This window comes from Lycorma delicatula, chromosome 5 (assembly GCF_047948215.1).
Source record: "Lycorma delicatula isolate Av1 chromosome 5, ASM4794821v1, whole genome shotgun sequence".
NCBI classification, from domain to species: Eukaryota; Metazoa; Arthropoda; class Insecta; order Hemiptera; family Fulgoridae; genus Lycorma; species Lycorma delicatula.
Window position 1 is genome coordinate 60,153,851 of NC_134459.1, and position 17,058 is coordinate 60,170,908.

Consider the following 17,058-nt stretch of genomic DNA (forward strand, 5'->3'; position numbering starts at 1 on the left):
AATTGCGTGCTTTCTGTAATTTCAATGTAGCAGCTTAATTTATGTAAGGAAGCAAAATGTATACTAAGCAAGTATACTAAATGCTAACCTAACGGCAGAGGATAGGTTTAATTTCGACTCTTGACATATTAGCGGTAGCCCCGTAGATTTCGCTACATTTCTTAAAGCAATACAAATGCTTAAACAGCACTGATGCGCTGTTAATCCATCAGTAGCTACAATACGGTAAAAAAAATAAAATAGCAAGATTTAAATCCTGTAACTATAGTACAATTGTAACTGATATCATAAATTTTTATTTTTATGGACATTTTAAAAATATGGTCAAAATCATTATTGAAAACTGTTCAAAACGGACGCCTAGGCAGTGTCGGGCTCGTTGACAGGTTCCGCAAAGTAATTAATAGGTGCGTATGTAAACCTGCTGATTACCAACTAAACCTCCACCTCTGGTACCCCCTCCAGGTATTCCTAATGAAGCATTTCATCAGGAGTGGGGGGGGGGGGGGTAATACGCCCTACACACAGTCATGCACCAGTCATCCACAGAGAACAGGAACAAAGTAGATCACACAAATCTCATCACATACAACACCGCACATCACACCCGATCAATCGTTACATACACACACACACACATCAGGCACTTCAAGCACACAAATCATACACACTACTTACCCGAGGCCGCCATCGAGTACACGGGAGGAGTGCCCTTAGCCTCATCGCACCCAAGCGATCCCCATACGCACGGGAAACACCCTAGGCGCTTCGCCGGGGGCCTGTCCGCCCCAGTACCCTCCGACGCCTCAAACTTAAGCGGTACTCCTCCCAGGCGCGCAGATCTTCCCTTATGCTCCTTGCAAACCCGGCTACAGCCACCCAGTTCTCCTCACTTTTGAACATAATTTGCTGCAGGTCCTCAGGAAGAAACATTTCCCTAGAGCCTATGAAATGTAGGATATATCTTCTCGCTTCATCAAAGCGAGGACACCTACAAAATGCCGTCTCATCTACCTTACACACCGGGCAGCTAGCAATATGATCTAGCCCGAACCTGAACAGGTACTCTTTGAAACCACCGTGGCCCGTCAAAAATTGTGCGAGACAGTAATCCAACGAACCATGGGGCCTCGCACACCAACTCCTCAGGTCGTCAATAAGGCGGTGGGTCCATTTACCCTTACCGCTCGCATCCTACCTTACTTCCTTCAGTTCTTCCATAATGTCATTTGATACTCTCCTTTTTTCTTCCTTTTTTCCAGCTTCTCAGGGGTCTCCAATGCATGTGTTCAGATTCATTTGTTTTCTGTTCTCTTGCTTAATATAACATCTCCTGTCACCTTTCTTCTTATGTGAAAAAATTAACATGAAATTGTATATTTGTGCTAGCCAGAATTTTTTAACATTCTATAAAATGTGTAATTAACCTAATTGTCAAAATTTAATATACCGTTTAACTAATTTCATGAAAATTAAAACGTAAATAAATGAAATGATTATTAATAATTGGTTATCCGGCATTACTTAATGTATACAGTTTACACAAGCGACGAATTACTCCGCAACTGGAATTGTTGTACAGCATGCGCTCCGTAACGCAATCTAGCGTCCACCCATATTTCTAGGTATCGTATCGCTACCCTCGACTCTATCCTTCGGTTCTAAAGTGTCAGCTTCAATATCAGCCTTCTTTTCCTGTTAGTGATTTTCCGGGGCCACTGAAAGACCAACTACAGACACCCTGGAACTGATAGCCGCATATGAGTCCCTAATCTTGTCAGTGGTTTCCCTCCGTGTGTTTGGCTCAATCACCAAAACTGTTAATTACTGGAGCGTTTAATTAATACTCAAAAAATTTAAATTTGCATACAAAAAGACCTTATCCCTGTGATTTGTTACTTTAATTTATAACTATAAAGGAAAACGGTGACAACTTAATTTTCTATTAACAAATAAGATTTTGGTTTATTTTAAATGTGTGCTATTAGAATTGTTTCTTTTTGGCAAACGAAAAAATGAACAGTAAATGACTAATATAAAATTTACATCGTTTAAAATTAAATTAGTAAACTTATTTTACCTTAGGTGCGTAGTTTCTTCTGATAAATGTTTAATTATTTAAAAAATAACTTCAATAAAAAAAGTGAAACAATTATCAATAATTCAAGTTTCCTTTATACCTAAAGTATTAAAAGATACTTTATATCCGCAGGTGGTTAGCAAATAACATTAGCTTACAAGATTTTTAAATATTGAAACAGAATTTAGAGAGACCAAAACGAGTAACGAAAATAAGACGAACCTGATTGTAATTTTTTTTCAACTTCATTTTTTCAGATGTTTTCTGTTTCTAATTAATTTCTTATTTTTTACTTCATACTTTTAATTTCTAATACTGTACTTACTATTCATCAAGCACGAATTAAACAACTTTACAGAATTTTCTGGAAAATTAAATGGACAGCATAATTCTAAAAATAATTTAAGTAAATTCCACAGTACAAGCACAGGTAAAAACTGTACAGAATTTTTCAATAAGAAGAAGATTGATCAAAATTAATTAATATGGTGCTAGCAGGCAGGTTAGAAAGTAAAATCAGTAAATAAAAGCAAATAATAAAATTATGTTAAGAAGAGAAAGGATCAGAGAACGGAATCAAATTATTTTGGCCAAACGGACGAAAATCGAACAGAGAAATAATATAGCGTCATCATACATGCACTCGATGGTAATCCGACTTAACATTGTAATTTGGAATCTAAAGAAGTGCAACAATTTTTACGAAGATAAACAACTTAATCCAACACATGTTTGTGTTTGTTATAAATCTGAAATGATTTTTTTGATTCAAATGATTTTTTTCATTTGAAGTGTAAAAACATTTTTGAGACCACAAGGATCATTAATGATTTGACATAAAAAATTAGTTAAATAGCAAAAAAAATTCCTTTGTGAAATATATGTCAATAAAATAAAGAACGGTATATATTTTTAAATAAAAAACTTAAGCAAGAGGGCTTTTGATAAACTCATTTACTTCAATTCTGCCAGTTATTTCAATTTGCTAAGTCATGCGGTCTGTAAGGGATTAGATGGAAACAACATTACCCGTTTAAACGGAACTTTTAAAATTGCTATTTCTTCCCTTGAAACATTTACCAACACACCCCATCTCGATGACGAAAAACAGTTTTTCGTATTTACTCGTTCAGGACAAACCTTGCAAAAAAACCGGTCTCTTTAAGAAAATATTTTCTTTTTTCAATTTACATACTCAGGATACATTTTATCAATAAATATCAAGCGATGAACATTAAAACAAATAGAACTGTATATAAACTTTTGCAAATACTTTGGAATTCTAAAGGAGAGTACCTTCCCCCATCTTGCCAAGAATTTCTTGGAATTTACACAGCAAAACACCCCTTAAAAATTAATTTAAAAAACAAAAATGTCTTTAATTCAATATAATACCGAATACATCCGAACATATCCGAATGTAAACATAATTATAGTTGAACATCTCATTTCTTCCAGATTTAGAATGACCATATCGAGATAGTATAACTACGAAGACCAAAAGTAGAACTATACCCGTTTTGAAATGAACCGAAAACTGTCACTATTACTCCAACCTGTACTTTGTTTGTCGTAACATGTGTGTGAAATAATGCTATTTATTTCAGTTACCGTGTCTGAGTGGTCAGTGGAACATCGCGTGTTCACGTACGATGGGTATGTGAGAGGCGGTGATTCGGTTGTGGCAGCTCAGATGTCATTCCGTCGTCATTTCAACGTCTGCCGACAAGAAGCAGTCCAAACAACGAAAACCAAACTTAAATGGGTTGAACGTTTCCGAAACACAGGTAATGTGATTTTGAAAACGCCACCGGGGATTGAACGTACGGTGAGAACATAAGAAAATGAGGAGAGAATGAAAGCAGCAGTTCTTCATAGTCCGCAACGTTCAGCACGGCGGCACGCAATAGCATTACGATTGAGACGGTAATCAGTAAGGAGAATTTTGAAAACCTATCTTAAATTTCATCGATACAAGATGGTCTGTGAGCAGCAATTACTCCCAAGAGATTATGAACAAGGGAAATATTTTGTTGCAACGATTTAACTTCTCTACGATAAATCTGATGCGCACGTGTTTATGGACATGAGGCGCATTTCAGTCTACACGGGTACGTCAACCGGCAAAACTGTAGGTACTGGTCATCAGAAAACCCAAGATAGGTGTACGAACGACCTCTGTATTCATCCCGTGTGATAGTGCGGTGAGCGATATCTAGGCGTTATGTTATCGGTCCCTACTTTTTTTAAGAGGAGGGTGTATCGGTGACAGTGAATTCTCATACCGATGAGAATTCACTGTACGTGTACCGACACGTACATGATTACCACCTTTTTCCAGCGCTCTAACACGGGTCCAGAAATATTGTTCCAAGATGAGGCAACACACACTGCCGCTCATTCAATGCAAACCCTACAATTGTTTCCTGGTCATGTGATTTCCAGGTTCAGAGATGTTCCTTAGACCCTCGATTTCCCGACCTGAGTACGTGCAACTTCTTCCTGTGGGGATACTTAAAGGAGCGGGTGTACGTCGAGAAACCCCGTACATTACAGCAACTGAAGACAGGAGAGGAGAGGAGGATCGCGCAGGAGATTCTGGAACCGGTGTGGGTTAGCTAAACTTCTCGACCTGAATCGTGTATCAAAAAGATGATCATCACCTTCCAGATGTAATTTTTGCTACCTAACATAAATAGCACCTATTTCTCTACACGTTCCAGCCAATATAATAAAGTTTGGTGAAAAATTATATGTGTCGTGGTTATTCCAAAACGGAGATACTTTCTGGAATCCTCCATTATATTATGATGTGTTCTATCAAACTAATAGTAACAAGATTATAATTTAAAATAGATTTAAAGCGAATCAAAATCAACTATTATAATTGTTTTCAAGTAAAGCTAACTATTAAATAAAAGGAAAATCAAATGATACTGTAATCACTAATCGGCTGTTTATATTTTAATTCAATTAATTTCAATATTAATGCATCCGAAATGTTAACTTTAGCCTACATAAAAATCTGTCTAAACAATTTACTCGACGGTCACAAACTCTTAAAATAATACAATTTCAACTGAAAGACTTCTAATGCGTACGATTCCTAGATATAACAAACAGTATATTAAATGAAGAATAGTTTATTAAATTAAATAATTTTATTACTTAATGTATTTCCGGGAAAAAATTAAAGAAAATCAAATTTGAAATTATTTTTGTAGAAAATATTTTATTACAATTTTGATCGGGATTCCCTATGGGAATATCAGTGTGCGTGTGCGAATGTGTAAAGTAAACGGAAAAATGAGCGGTTAGCAAATTAAAAATTGAAATTGGAAGAAGAATAGTTTAAATGATATTGTAATACAAATTCATTTAATTTGGATAGACTATTATGTACGTATAAGATCGCAATGACCCGTTTAACGGAAACAAGAGAAGCATTAAAAACAGAACATAGATGACAACCGATGATCTGTTACACAAAAGAAAACGCCGCTAGCCGGTAGTTGTCCCTGCGTTGCCGCTATACAATGTAAAATATATGTACGTACAATAACTATGACGATTCCTGTCACATAAGGAATGCTGTTCTATTGCGGACAATGATTCTACCTTCTACCATCTAGTCCGCTAAGTTACCTTCTTACTTGTTAGCTCACACTTACTAGCACACAACTCTACTACTAGCAGATTTCAATTTCTGCATCTTGCTCCTCGCTTATCTGCCAGGTCACCGTCCGTCCACCAATGGTCGGTCATTCTATAACGGAAGCATTAAATATCTATTTAAATAAAAAAGACCATTTAAGTTTTTAATCTCGTCTTTAATCATTTATAATAAAATTTATGTCTTTTCAATTAAATACCTTATCTTGTTAACTTGCTTTTAGAGAAATGTCTACTTTTTCTCTTTTTAAAAAAGAGGAAAAGCAACGGGCAGCAACATTTAGAAAAAACAATATTAAAAGAAAACAGATTTTAAAATTAATTTGATAAATAAGTCTGTCGAATAAAACTAATCAAAATAACATTTTTTACGATTCCATCATATAAGCTTATCCTGCTGAGTTCAAAGCACTGTTTCACACGTATATTAATTTGTCTTTCTTACGGCTGTAATGACAAGGTACAAGAGCTGATTTTAGATTACCACAAGCAACCGGTCAACAGTTGCTTACTCTAGGAGAAATAAGTTCATTATGCAGCCAGTCCACACGATGAACAGAACAAAAGTTCATTTAAACTGCATTTTTTGTAGATTTGGCAAGTTGAAATGCCAACTACATTTGACTCGGTGAAGAAGACAACGAAAACCAGTCCCCCATTTGCTTAATGAACCTAGTATTGGATATTGTTATTCCTGAGGAGGGCTATGGTCACTTCTGAAGAGACTCGTGTCATATGCTGCAGTTATGGCACTTGACAAAAAGAATATCGTAACATTGATCATTGAAACCAATCCCCTTACGAGGTATTTTTGACCATATATATATATATATATATATATATTTTTTTTTTTTTCATAAGTTTTCTTCTTCAATTAACTTTCCATGCTGGTATTTCAAAGTACAAGTTTATAATATAAAAATGTGATTCTTCATTAGAATTTTTAAAAAATGAATTCTCTTATCTTTAAACTTCAAAGCGTTGGTTTTATTCTATAAATAAGAAATAAATATCGTTAAATTGTAATTAATTCACTTATAATCACAACATACGAACAATACAGCAAAATATTTTGAGATGAAGGTAACACAAAATGAATAATCAATACATCTTTCCTGGGAAGTGAACCAAGGACCGATTTTCTGAATGAGAGTTAAATTAAGTCAAGGACTTAATTCTTAGTCCTTCACTAAGAATATCAGATGTACGTATAAAGAAACTAACAAAATATCCATTCTTTACTACAGATTTTTAATTTATGACATTTTAATTATAGGTAATAATAGAAATATCGGAAAAAACTTTACTGTAGAAAATTACATAGCGTTAAAATCAAAACCTTAATTTTTTTAATATTATTCAAAACGTGTTTTTAAAATTACAAAATTGACCGACCAATAAAAATACTTTTTTCTATAAGTAGTGATGCGTTACCCGAAACTTAACTTCATTATATACTGTTCATCATCATTATAAATAAACAAACAAACGCCTAATAGTCTAAAAAGATTTTAAAATAAAGTAAAATCAGACTGTAACCCCTTTCCAACACCAAAAAGGACAAACAACGAAGATAATTTTACCTGATATTCTACTGAAACTGCCATAAACGATCGCGTCAGTCATTGAAGTATTCAGCAAGTAGAAGAATCTGTGACAAGTGGCAGCATTCGCACGTGTGACATTATAACCCAAATAAAACAAGTAATTTAGCAAAATTATAAGAAGCAAAACACAGCTACACAAAGGTAGAAAAAAAGCTGACAACGAAGTTGTTCTACTTTACTGGCATTGGTTATTTATTTACTCTTACATAATGGAAAAATAATGATTCATGAAAACAGTTTAAAAAATTACAAAAAAAATAACAATATATTTAAACTTTGATCGGCCTCCCACCCCCAATATTGTCCCGAAAGTACATTTTTGGGGCCAATTTCACTACTGCTATGTCTTGGTGGAGGAACCCCATTTACGGGCGCCGAAGCAGTGTCGGACTCGCTAACAGATTCTGCAAGCTATTACAAAAAATGCCTATGTATTCCTGCGCATTACAGACTAAACCTCCACCCATGGCGACCCCACCTCCTGGGAAACCGCTAATAAAGTATTACTTAAAGGAAGGAGGTAAGCGCCCACACACACATTCGGTCTCCACAAGCAAACATCATCCATACCAGACCACTACACATACACACACACACCACAAATACCTAAAGAAGGAAACATCCAGAAAAAATACACCTAACAGGTACTAACACGTACCACACACATTTATACATTCATACAATCAAGCCAACGTAAAACAACAGTACAACAATCATGAAGATATGGCCACAAGACATAGCTTATCCTCCAAAAAACTACTACTGCAATGTCTAGGAGGACAAAAAAAAATTAGGTTAAAAATATGTAACAAATAAATACAGCTTTCTTCGATTTTTGGGGAAGGGGAGATATTTGGGGGAAAATGTAATTTTAAAAATGGTAAAGTAAACAAGTACGTTTGTACTAAGCTAAATATAAAGTAGAGTTACGTTTGCAAAGAAACTATCTACCCTACCCCTCTGGAGGTAATGATCCTAAACGTTTATCAACAAAAATCGTTCCGTATACACGAGTGTGTCAAATTTTTTTTTGGGGGGTCCTAGCGTCATGAAACGCCGAGAAATGCAGAAAAATCCAAACTAAATGGACCTCAATATACTTTATTACTCTAGAAAACAGTGCAATGTAATATTACCGCAATTTTATTATATCAGTCAGCAGTAATTCGATTACTATAAAAAAGTATTAATAAACATAAAATTTAGTAACCAGGCGTAATTAAATCATTTATTTTATTTAAAAATAATAATAAAAATTGAAAACGCATTCTAATACAAATTTAAAATATAATACACTCATTTGGTGTTTTGAAGTCATTTTCCATTTCTTTTTTATTCTAAGCTAATCGTTAAATTTCAAAATAATTTTATTAAATCCAACATCCTCAGTCGTTTGTTAAATTCCAGCTGTTGTTTTCCTCTACAGTTTTTACCCTCTACAATCAAATGAACCAAAGCTAAATGTTTTTAATATTCGACCAGTCAGCCTAAAGTTCAGTCGCTCTAAAATCTCTCCTCTCTTTCTCGTCCTAAGAAATTTTAATTTCATCACCGATACTTGTAAAGTTAATATACTTTATAGCTAAAGTAACAAACCAAACAAAAGTTTCCTCTTACTTTTAGCTACAGTATTTCAAAATTACTATCTCGTTATGACTGAAAATAACTGAAATTGTAACTACTATCATTTCGTAACTAACCATCATTACCTCATGTAAAAAAATTAATAATTTTATAACTTATCAGATTGGAAGATTATTTCAGATTTTCATTATTTTATTACGAACTTTTCTGAACCGTAAAAAAAGCGTTGTTTACACTTTCAGAAAAACGCATGGAAAATATTTTTTTCATTTTTTTTTTGGTATGTCCAAGATCGAAGTTTAAAATTTCAAGAAAACAATTTGAAAAAATACAACATTTGTTTAAACATCGACTAAAAATTAGAAAAGAAGAAAAACGTACGTGTAATCTCTCAAAAAAGTTGACAACAAAGTCGTAATACTTTCCTGGCATTGGTTTAATCTTATATGTGTAAAAATAATGATACATGAAAAAAAGTTACCTAAGATTTCTTTTTTAAGTCGGTGGTAATTTATGATGAAGTTTTATAGTAAAATTGTCATACGTTTAAATAAACCAAAAAAAGTTTAAAAATTTCAAGAATTCGGTATTTTTTCATTTTTCTGCTCCTCTATCTCCAAAATCACCTTTCAAGAACATTTTTTTTTATTTGTCAACGTTTACTATGTTAAATAGAAGAAACTAAACAAATTCCACTGAAAAACGTATAACCAATAAAAAGTAACCCAAGATTAATTTTTTGATGGTGGGAGTGAAATACGATAAAATTTTATTGTAATATCATCAAAAGTTTATAAACTTTTTAATAATATAAGGAGTTAAAATAAACCAGAAACAGTTTTTAATAATTCAAAAAATCTATATTTTTAAACTTTTATCAGCTTTTCATCCCCAATATTGCCGGAAAGTATTTTTATTTATTTTTGGGGGGTCACTTGGACTACTATTACGCCAAGGAAGACGTAAAAAAAATATTCAGTTAAAAATATACAATAAATAAAAAGATTTCGATTTTTGGAAAAGAGAAACTTTTGGGGAAAATTTTTAAAAAATGGAAAAATAAAGCATGCACGCTGTACTGAGCTTAATGTAAAGTGAGATTGGCAAAAATTTGGGAATACTGACCCCAAAAAACTGTCTACCCCAACCCCCAGAAATATTGATACCAAACTGTTACCAGCAATTTGCCCCATATAAACAAGTCTGTACAAAATTTCATCAAAATCGGTTTATCTAGTAAAAACTTATTAAGTTTCAACCACATACCATTGTAAGTACGTACAAGAAGACCGACTTTTCGTTACTTTATTTTTTTCCCGCTCATACACACACCTAGTCATCATAACTATCGAGGTAGGAAAAACGTTACCTGAATACGCCTAACAATATTGCAAAAGACGGATATCGCAAATAAAAAAACAGCAAAGTTTTAATTTTCCCCGCTCAAATCTTTTCGACCTTAAATTAAATCTTCATCAAATTTTCACACGCACAACTTCAGATACACTGCTACAACATACCTATATTTCAATCAAATTGATCGAGTAGTTATGGAGATTTCACAAACTTGCAGCATCATAACAAACCACGCTTCTAACTTGCTCTCTTCAAATCTTTTTGACCTTAAATTGAGCGTCACTCAATAACGACTATACCAATCTTCATCAAATTTTCACATGCATAACTTCAGATACACTACTACAAAACATCTACATTTCAATGGAATTGATCGAGTAGTTCTGAAGATTTCACAGCCACAAAATATTTAAAAACTTTTTTTGTCACCGCTATATAAATATAGTTTCTATAAATAATTTCCATGTAGAAGTGTACATAAAAATTGACCAGTATAATTTTTTTTTACTATTTATTATTTCTATAGCAATTACAAAATTCAAATTCAACTCAAATTCTAATGCCCTCCTTCATTAAACTGTACTTATCAATAAAATATTAATTTTTAGATGTTAGCTACGATATTATTGAAGATTTGCATAGACTGTTGTGATCATTTAGCCGTAATGGAAATTTGCAGCGTATGAAAAATGCCATGCCTGACCGGGATTCGAACCCAGGACCTCCGGGTGAGAGGTTGAGACGCTACTACTCGCGCCACAGAGGCCGGCAAATGAACGAAGCGTCATTTGAATGCAGCTACGTTAAATGAAAAATGCTTCTTTATATTTTAGAGCAGAATCCATTACTGAAGTACATAAGTTTCTCATAGCACATATTAAGTACAGTAAAAAAATCAACAGCAACATCTGTATTGTCAATTAACAAATAAACACACCAGCAAATAAATATTAAAAAGCAAATACAATAAACTAAGGTTGTTCGTAAAATTCTAAATAATTAAAAAAAAAAGCTTATTTACAGCATTAAATCAAGCTTCATAATTTGCATCATTTGATAGGCTGCACGACAAAATACAACTTACGAATTAGGTATCCGATTATGTTTCCCCAAGGATAAAATTAGAAATTATCATTTAACCTTGCGTAGAAAAATTATTAGAATTAAACACTAGTTCAACCAAACTACACTTAGAAAAAAAATATTGTTACCTGGACTTTTATAAGTGGAAATGGTAAAGGGGCTTATACTAAACGGGGAAAAAATAAATGCGCAGCGGAGGTGGCGGAGGGTTGATTTTGGGGGGGTGAAAAAAAAAATTCCAATACAAAAGTTTTTTACCATTTTTCAACCTCCCAAATCAACACTTTTTCCACCTTCGCTCTCGCATTTTATTTTTTTGACGTTTTATAAGCCTCTTTACCATTTCCACTTATAAAAGTTCAGGTAACAAATTTTTTCTCCTCTAAATGAGTTATTTCGATTAGAGTAACCATGAAAATGTTATAACAATGAGCACAATCCTGTTCTAAAGTGTTCTATATGATGCAATTAAAATATCCGACAATATTTTCGGATATTTGAAAAATTTTTTTTTTCAATTAAAAAAAAAAATACTGTGATAAACATTAAAAAAGCTATTTTATCAACAACAAAAAAACTCGTTAAAAAATACAACAAAAATAATAAAGAAAAAAACAGTACATCGGTGTTAAAAAAGTACAAGTAAAGTGAAATTCAAGTTAATCTTCGAAAATTAACCACCTATGGATTTTTAACTCCACGACCTCTTTGGTTCCGATCTACTAAGACTCCGTATATACAAGTCGCTGCGTAAAGTACTGAAAAAAAAACACGTGCGCGCATACACACGTCTAATTTTTTTTTTCCTTTTTTCCAAATCACGTTTTGTAGTCCTATGTTTCTAAAAATATCTCGAGAATATAAAATTAGAGATGATCAAACATTCTCTCTTATTATATAAATAATCTCTTATTACATACTAGAGTAGACGGAAGAACAAAATATGAAAAAAGGATACAGAAGATATTTAAATATGTTTTTTTAAGAATTTTGATTAGATAATAAAGATGTTGAAAACACGGAGACCATCAATTGAATTATAATACAGCAGTCTACTCGGTCTACCCTTTAATTTAAACGTTTTCCGTGAGAAATATTCAGTAAAGCAAATAAGAATGTAAATTATAGTACAGCAGAGAGGTAGTTGGTTTCTAACAGTAACGTAAGTACAGCGACTGATATCCAAACATGAAAAAATGTACCATTATTATTCCAAAGATATGCATCATCTATCTCATCATTTATTGTATTTATAATGGAAGAGGCAGACTGTCCCTGTTCGTGTTTCTTCTCGAAAAACCAACTGAATACAGTTCATCTATTTTAATATATATTATCAAGAATGAAATGCTACAATCATAATACGTACATCACTACTAATAATTCTCGTAAAAAATAAAGATAGGTAAACGAACAGGGAATGAATATTTGCAAGGAAAACTGCAGGCAAGAGAAATAAATTTGAGTATATTCCACAGTTAAACAAAATTTTCTAACCGCTGCTTTACGAAGCCGGCGGACCCACGCCAGGACTTCAACCTGAAATAGATGATTTAGCTCGAGATTTCCGGTCGTGTCCTTTACAGGTCTACCAGAATCGAATAAAAATATTTTTAAATGAACAGTAACGATCAAAGTGCAATCGGAATGAATTAGGTGAGCCAACTACTCACAATAACAACCTTAATTCCGAGTTAGGTTATATGTAGTTACCGGATAAAAAGCACAGTTGTCTCCAACAGACTACAGAAATTCAAATAAAATATTACTTCTACAGGTAGCATCTTTAGCACGAATTCTGAAAACATGAAGTCAAAAACTAAAGAGGGAGATGCAGCTGGATAATGTGGCACGTCAAGCTACCAATGGTGTCTATTTAGAGGAATTGCATTTTCAGTTTAAATGAACATAATAATAAAAAATATTTATTTTACAACGTTCTGTAATAATATTAAAAATGAAAAGTAGTCATAAAGGGAAGATAACTGATAATTATGAAAATTTTAAGTAAAAAAGAATTAATAACCGTAAATGTTGTACGACAAGTTGACAAGTCCACGTCACTTTGAAAATACGTTTTACATTAGTCGTTCTTAAGAATAACATTCCGCGTCCGGCTTACAATGGTAAGTAGGGAAGAAAGAAGTAATTTTTTTCAAAATTAGATCTCTATGTTCACTAACATTTTTTTTATACTTTACCCGAAACCCTAGTAAAAATTAATCAAAGCACGTTATACAATAGAGTACGATTAACAAAAGTTCTTCAAATAAGATTGAATCTCAGCTTTTTTTCTTCTAATTTGTTCTTTCATACCTTTACCAATTTGTTCATATAATTTAAATTAATTCGTTTTTATTTTGATTCCTAGGTTATATTGTTATACTGCAGGCTGTAAACCCAATTTCAGTTCGACTGAAATTATTTTAATCATAGTATAACTGTTTCCGACAGTATCATTAATTTAACCTTAATGGCAAAATACATCGGAAACGAATAAAAGTAATTTTATTTACACACACACGCACGCGCCTGAGACGTTCAATAATTAACGAGACAAATTAATGGAGAGAAAAAACGGTGCATTCAATGACAATAAAACTTAAGGAGGGTCAAGTTAGCAACCTTGAGAACACATTTAATCAGCTGTTCAATCGTAATTAAACATAACCTCTTTTGTTAATTTCATAATATCCGTTCCGCCTGAAACATGTACGCCGGATAAGCAACGTTCAGTGAACGATTTTTGCTATCAGAAAAGTGGAAACCGGCGGAAATTTACTCAAGAATGTTGAAACAGTACGGTGAAAAGTGTTTAAACCGCAGTAACGGGTGCAACAGTTTAATTCGGGCAGAACAAGTGACTGATCTCCATCGCTCTGGAAGACCAGATGAAGTTTCGACTACCGTGCTGCAATAATCTTATTCGCGAAGACAGGCGAGTCAAAATTTCCCAAATTGCTAAATTGTGTAATATTAGTGTTGGAACTGCGGATTCAATCAATCATGACGTGCTGAATTATCGCAAAACGTGTTCGAGATAGTTTCCAAAACAGTCGACTCAAGCCCAGAAAGACAACCGGATTCGCATTTGTTCTGAGCTCAAACAACGGTCTGAACCGGAAGGTTATTCTAGATCGTATAATAACCTGTGATGAAACGTGGATACACAATTTCGAGCCCGAATCTAAACGGCAAAGTCTTGACTGGAAACATACGGATTAGCCCACCAAATTAAAATTCAAAACTCGCCGCGTCAGCAGGTAAAGTGATGTTGACGGACTTCTGGAACTCGCAAGGCCTAATTTTTATTGACTATTTAGAAGAACAACGTACCGTGAACAAGGAGTACTATTCTAAACATGCTCCAACATAAAAGAAGACCCGCGAAAGGTGAAAGCGTTACGGCGCTCTCCGAAAACGTGTGATCCTCTTGCATGACAACGCGCTCCCCCACATCGCTCAGGGAACTGGAGAAACGCTCGAGAAGTTGGGTTGCCCAGACCTCGACCCGTCCGATTTTCATTTGTTCAGCCCACTCAAAGATTTTTACGCGGCAAGAAGTTCGACGACAGTGAAGCGGTCAAAAAAGCGATACACGAATGATTCAAACATCAAGGTAAAGACTTGTCCGCTGCGGTAATCTGAAAGCTGATACAACGGTGGGACAAGTGTCTATTGCTAGAGACTATGTTCAAAAGGAGTATAAGTTTCATTATCATTGTACAAATCGTTTTTTCTTTACATCAATTACTGAACGTCACTCGTACGTATATAAAATAATTTATTCAGAAATAAAATAATTATACATCATTACACAGCTCAAATCAGCAATTGCAAGTAAACTAATCCTCGGTTACAAAACGGAAACGTTCTGATGTTTGGGTGGAAGTATTAAGGAAAACTTGATTGGACCAGTATTACAAAAAACGAAAAAATAAATAAATAAATAAAGGCGGTTATTGTTCAAATTAACACATAAAAATTATACAAAATAATAGTAACGTGATTAAAAATAGAACGATTCTGAAGCCGTTGAACAAACAAATATTTGAGTAAATCATTTGGGTCATTCTTAAATAAGTAAATTAGAAAACTATAAATTGTAAATTGAAAAATACGAAAATTTTCAAAATTCAATTACCTGATCCCCAGTAAAGTTTGAATTTTGTTCACGGTAGAATAGTAATCTAGGAAAAGATAGAGGTATCATAAATTTTTCTCAAATAAATTAAAAGAAATTAAAAAAAATAAATTCAATCTAGAAATTACCAGTTTGGGAATTAAACATGTACATGTTAAACGAATATAAGGATAATTCAAGTTTCATCTAATTAAAAACTCAACAACAAAGTCGATATTGTTTGCCTAAAAGGAAAACTAATTTAATTTTTTTTTCAATTATTAAAAGATTTTTAATTTTTAAACGATTATAAGGAGGTATTTTAGACTGTTAGGTAATCTATCAAAATTATAAAATAAAACAAGTCTTTCTCGTAATTCGAAGTACATAAATGAAATAGTTATTTTACCTATACAGCTAAAATAATTATACTTGTTCTGGCACGACGTAAAAATCTAGGCCCTTGCCCGAAATCGAATCCGAACCCCAGGATCGATCTCTAATACGACTTAAAAAAAAATTATACTTATTATTATTGATAATAAACTATTAAAATTGTATTAACTTATAGAAATCAAAGATATAATTTTACTTACGAAAAAACATTCATTAATACCATCTTCGTGTATGTAACATATCATTATTTAAATTTAAATAAAACATTATGCGACAACAAAAATAATAAATAACTTATTAAAAACACATTTCAAAAGGAATGAAAGAAACATATAATACAAATAATAAGCAAACAAACCGTAATCTACAAATAATAAATGGTGGCATCAAAACAAAACTGGATATAACTACACAAGTATAACCTAAATATATTTCCAAGTATCTGATAAGGCATTAACAGCCTTACCGAAAGCTGACATCCGGAAATGAATCACAGGAAACGATTAATTGAGTAACCGCGTAACACAATCACCACAGCTAACGAAAAGAGCGAGCAAGTCGTTTGTTGTATCAAAAAGTCTTACTTCACAGTTTAATGACTAAATTACTCTACAAATTTACTACTATGTATATTTTTAAAAAAGATATTGGGTTATGAAAATTTGAAAAAAGCCAGTTCACACAAAGTAGTAACGGGATCAACATAGGACCTAGAAGCCTGCCATTATACTGGTAATACACTTCTTACAATGTCCTTAATACATGCTGTACGCTTCACGCGCAACGAAATAATCCACTATTTGTGTCCAATTCGATGAACCTCTAAAGGTACATCGAATTGGTTACTATGGTAACCAACTTTATAACTACAGCAGAGCTGGCGTCTTTCTACCACAACTACGTTAATAATTTTTGAATACTTGTAGAAAACTTAATATTGAGTGAGAAATCCCAGCAATAAACCGGCGGTTAGGTGAACTAAAATATTTCTAATTTGAATCTTATAACTACTGTACAACATCTTGAAACAAACAAATTTCAAACAAAGTTTGTGTTTTCATAGCTCACTTCTTTCAAAAATATCGAATGATTTCCAATTTAATTAATTATTGTTTGCAAAGATTTTAATTTTCCATAACATAATGAAAATTTGATCT

The 17,058-nt window shown here is 33.1% G+C and overlaps 1 protein-coding gene across 3 annotated transcripts in view; it reads right to left on the bottom strand.

Moving 5' to 3' along the window:
• The window catches only part of loco (regulator of G protein signaling family member locomotion defects), a 129,003-nt gene that overhangs the window by 72,099 nt on the left and 39,846 nt on the right, over positions 1–17,058 (bottom strand). The window lies entirely within an intron of this gene.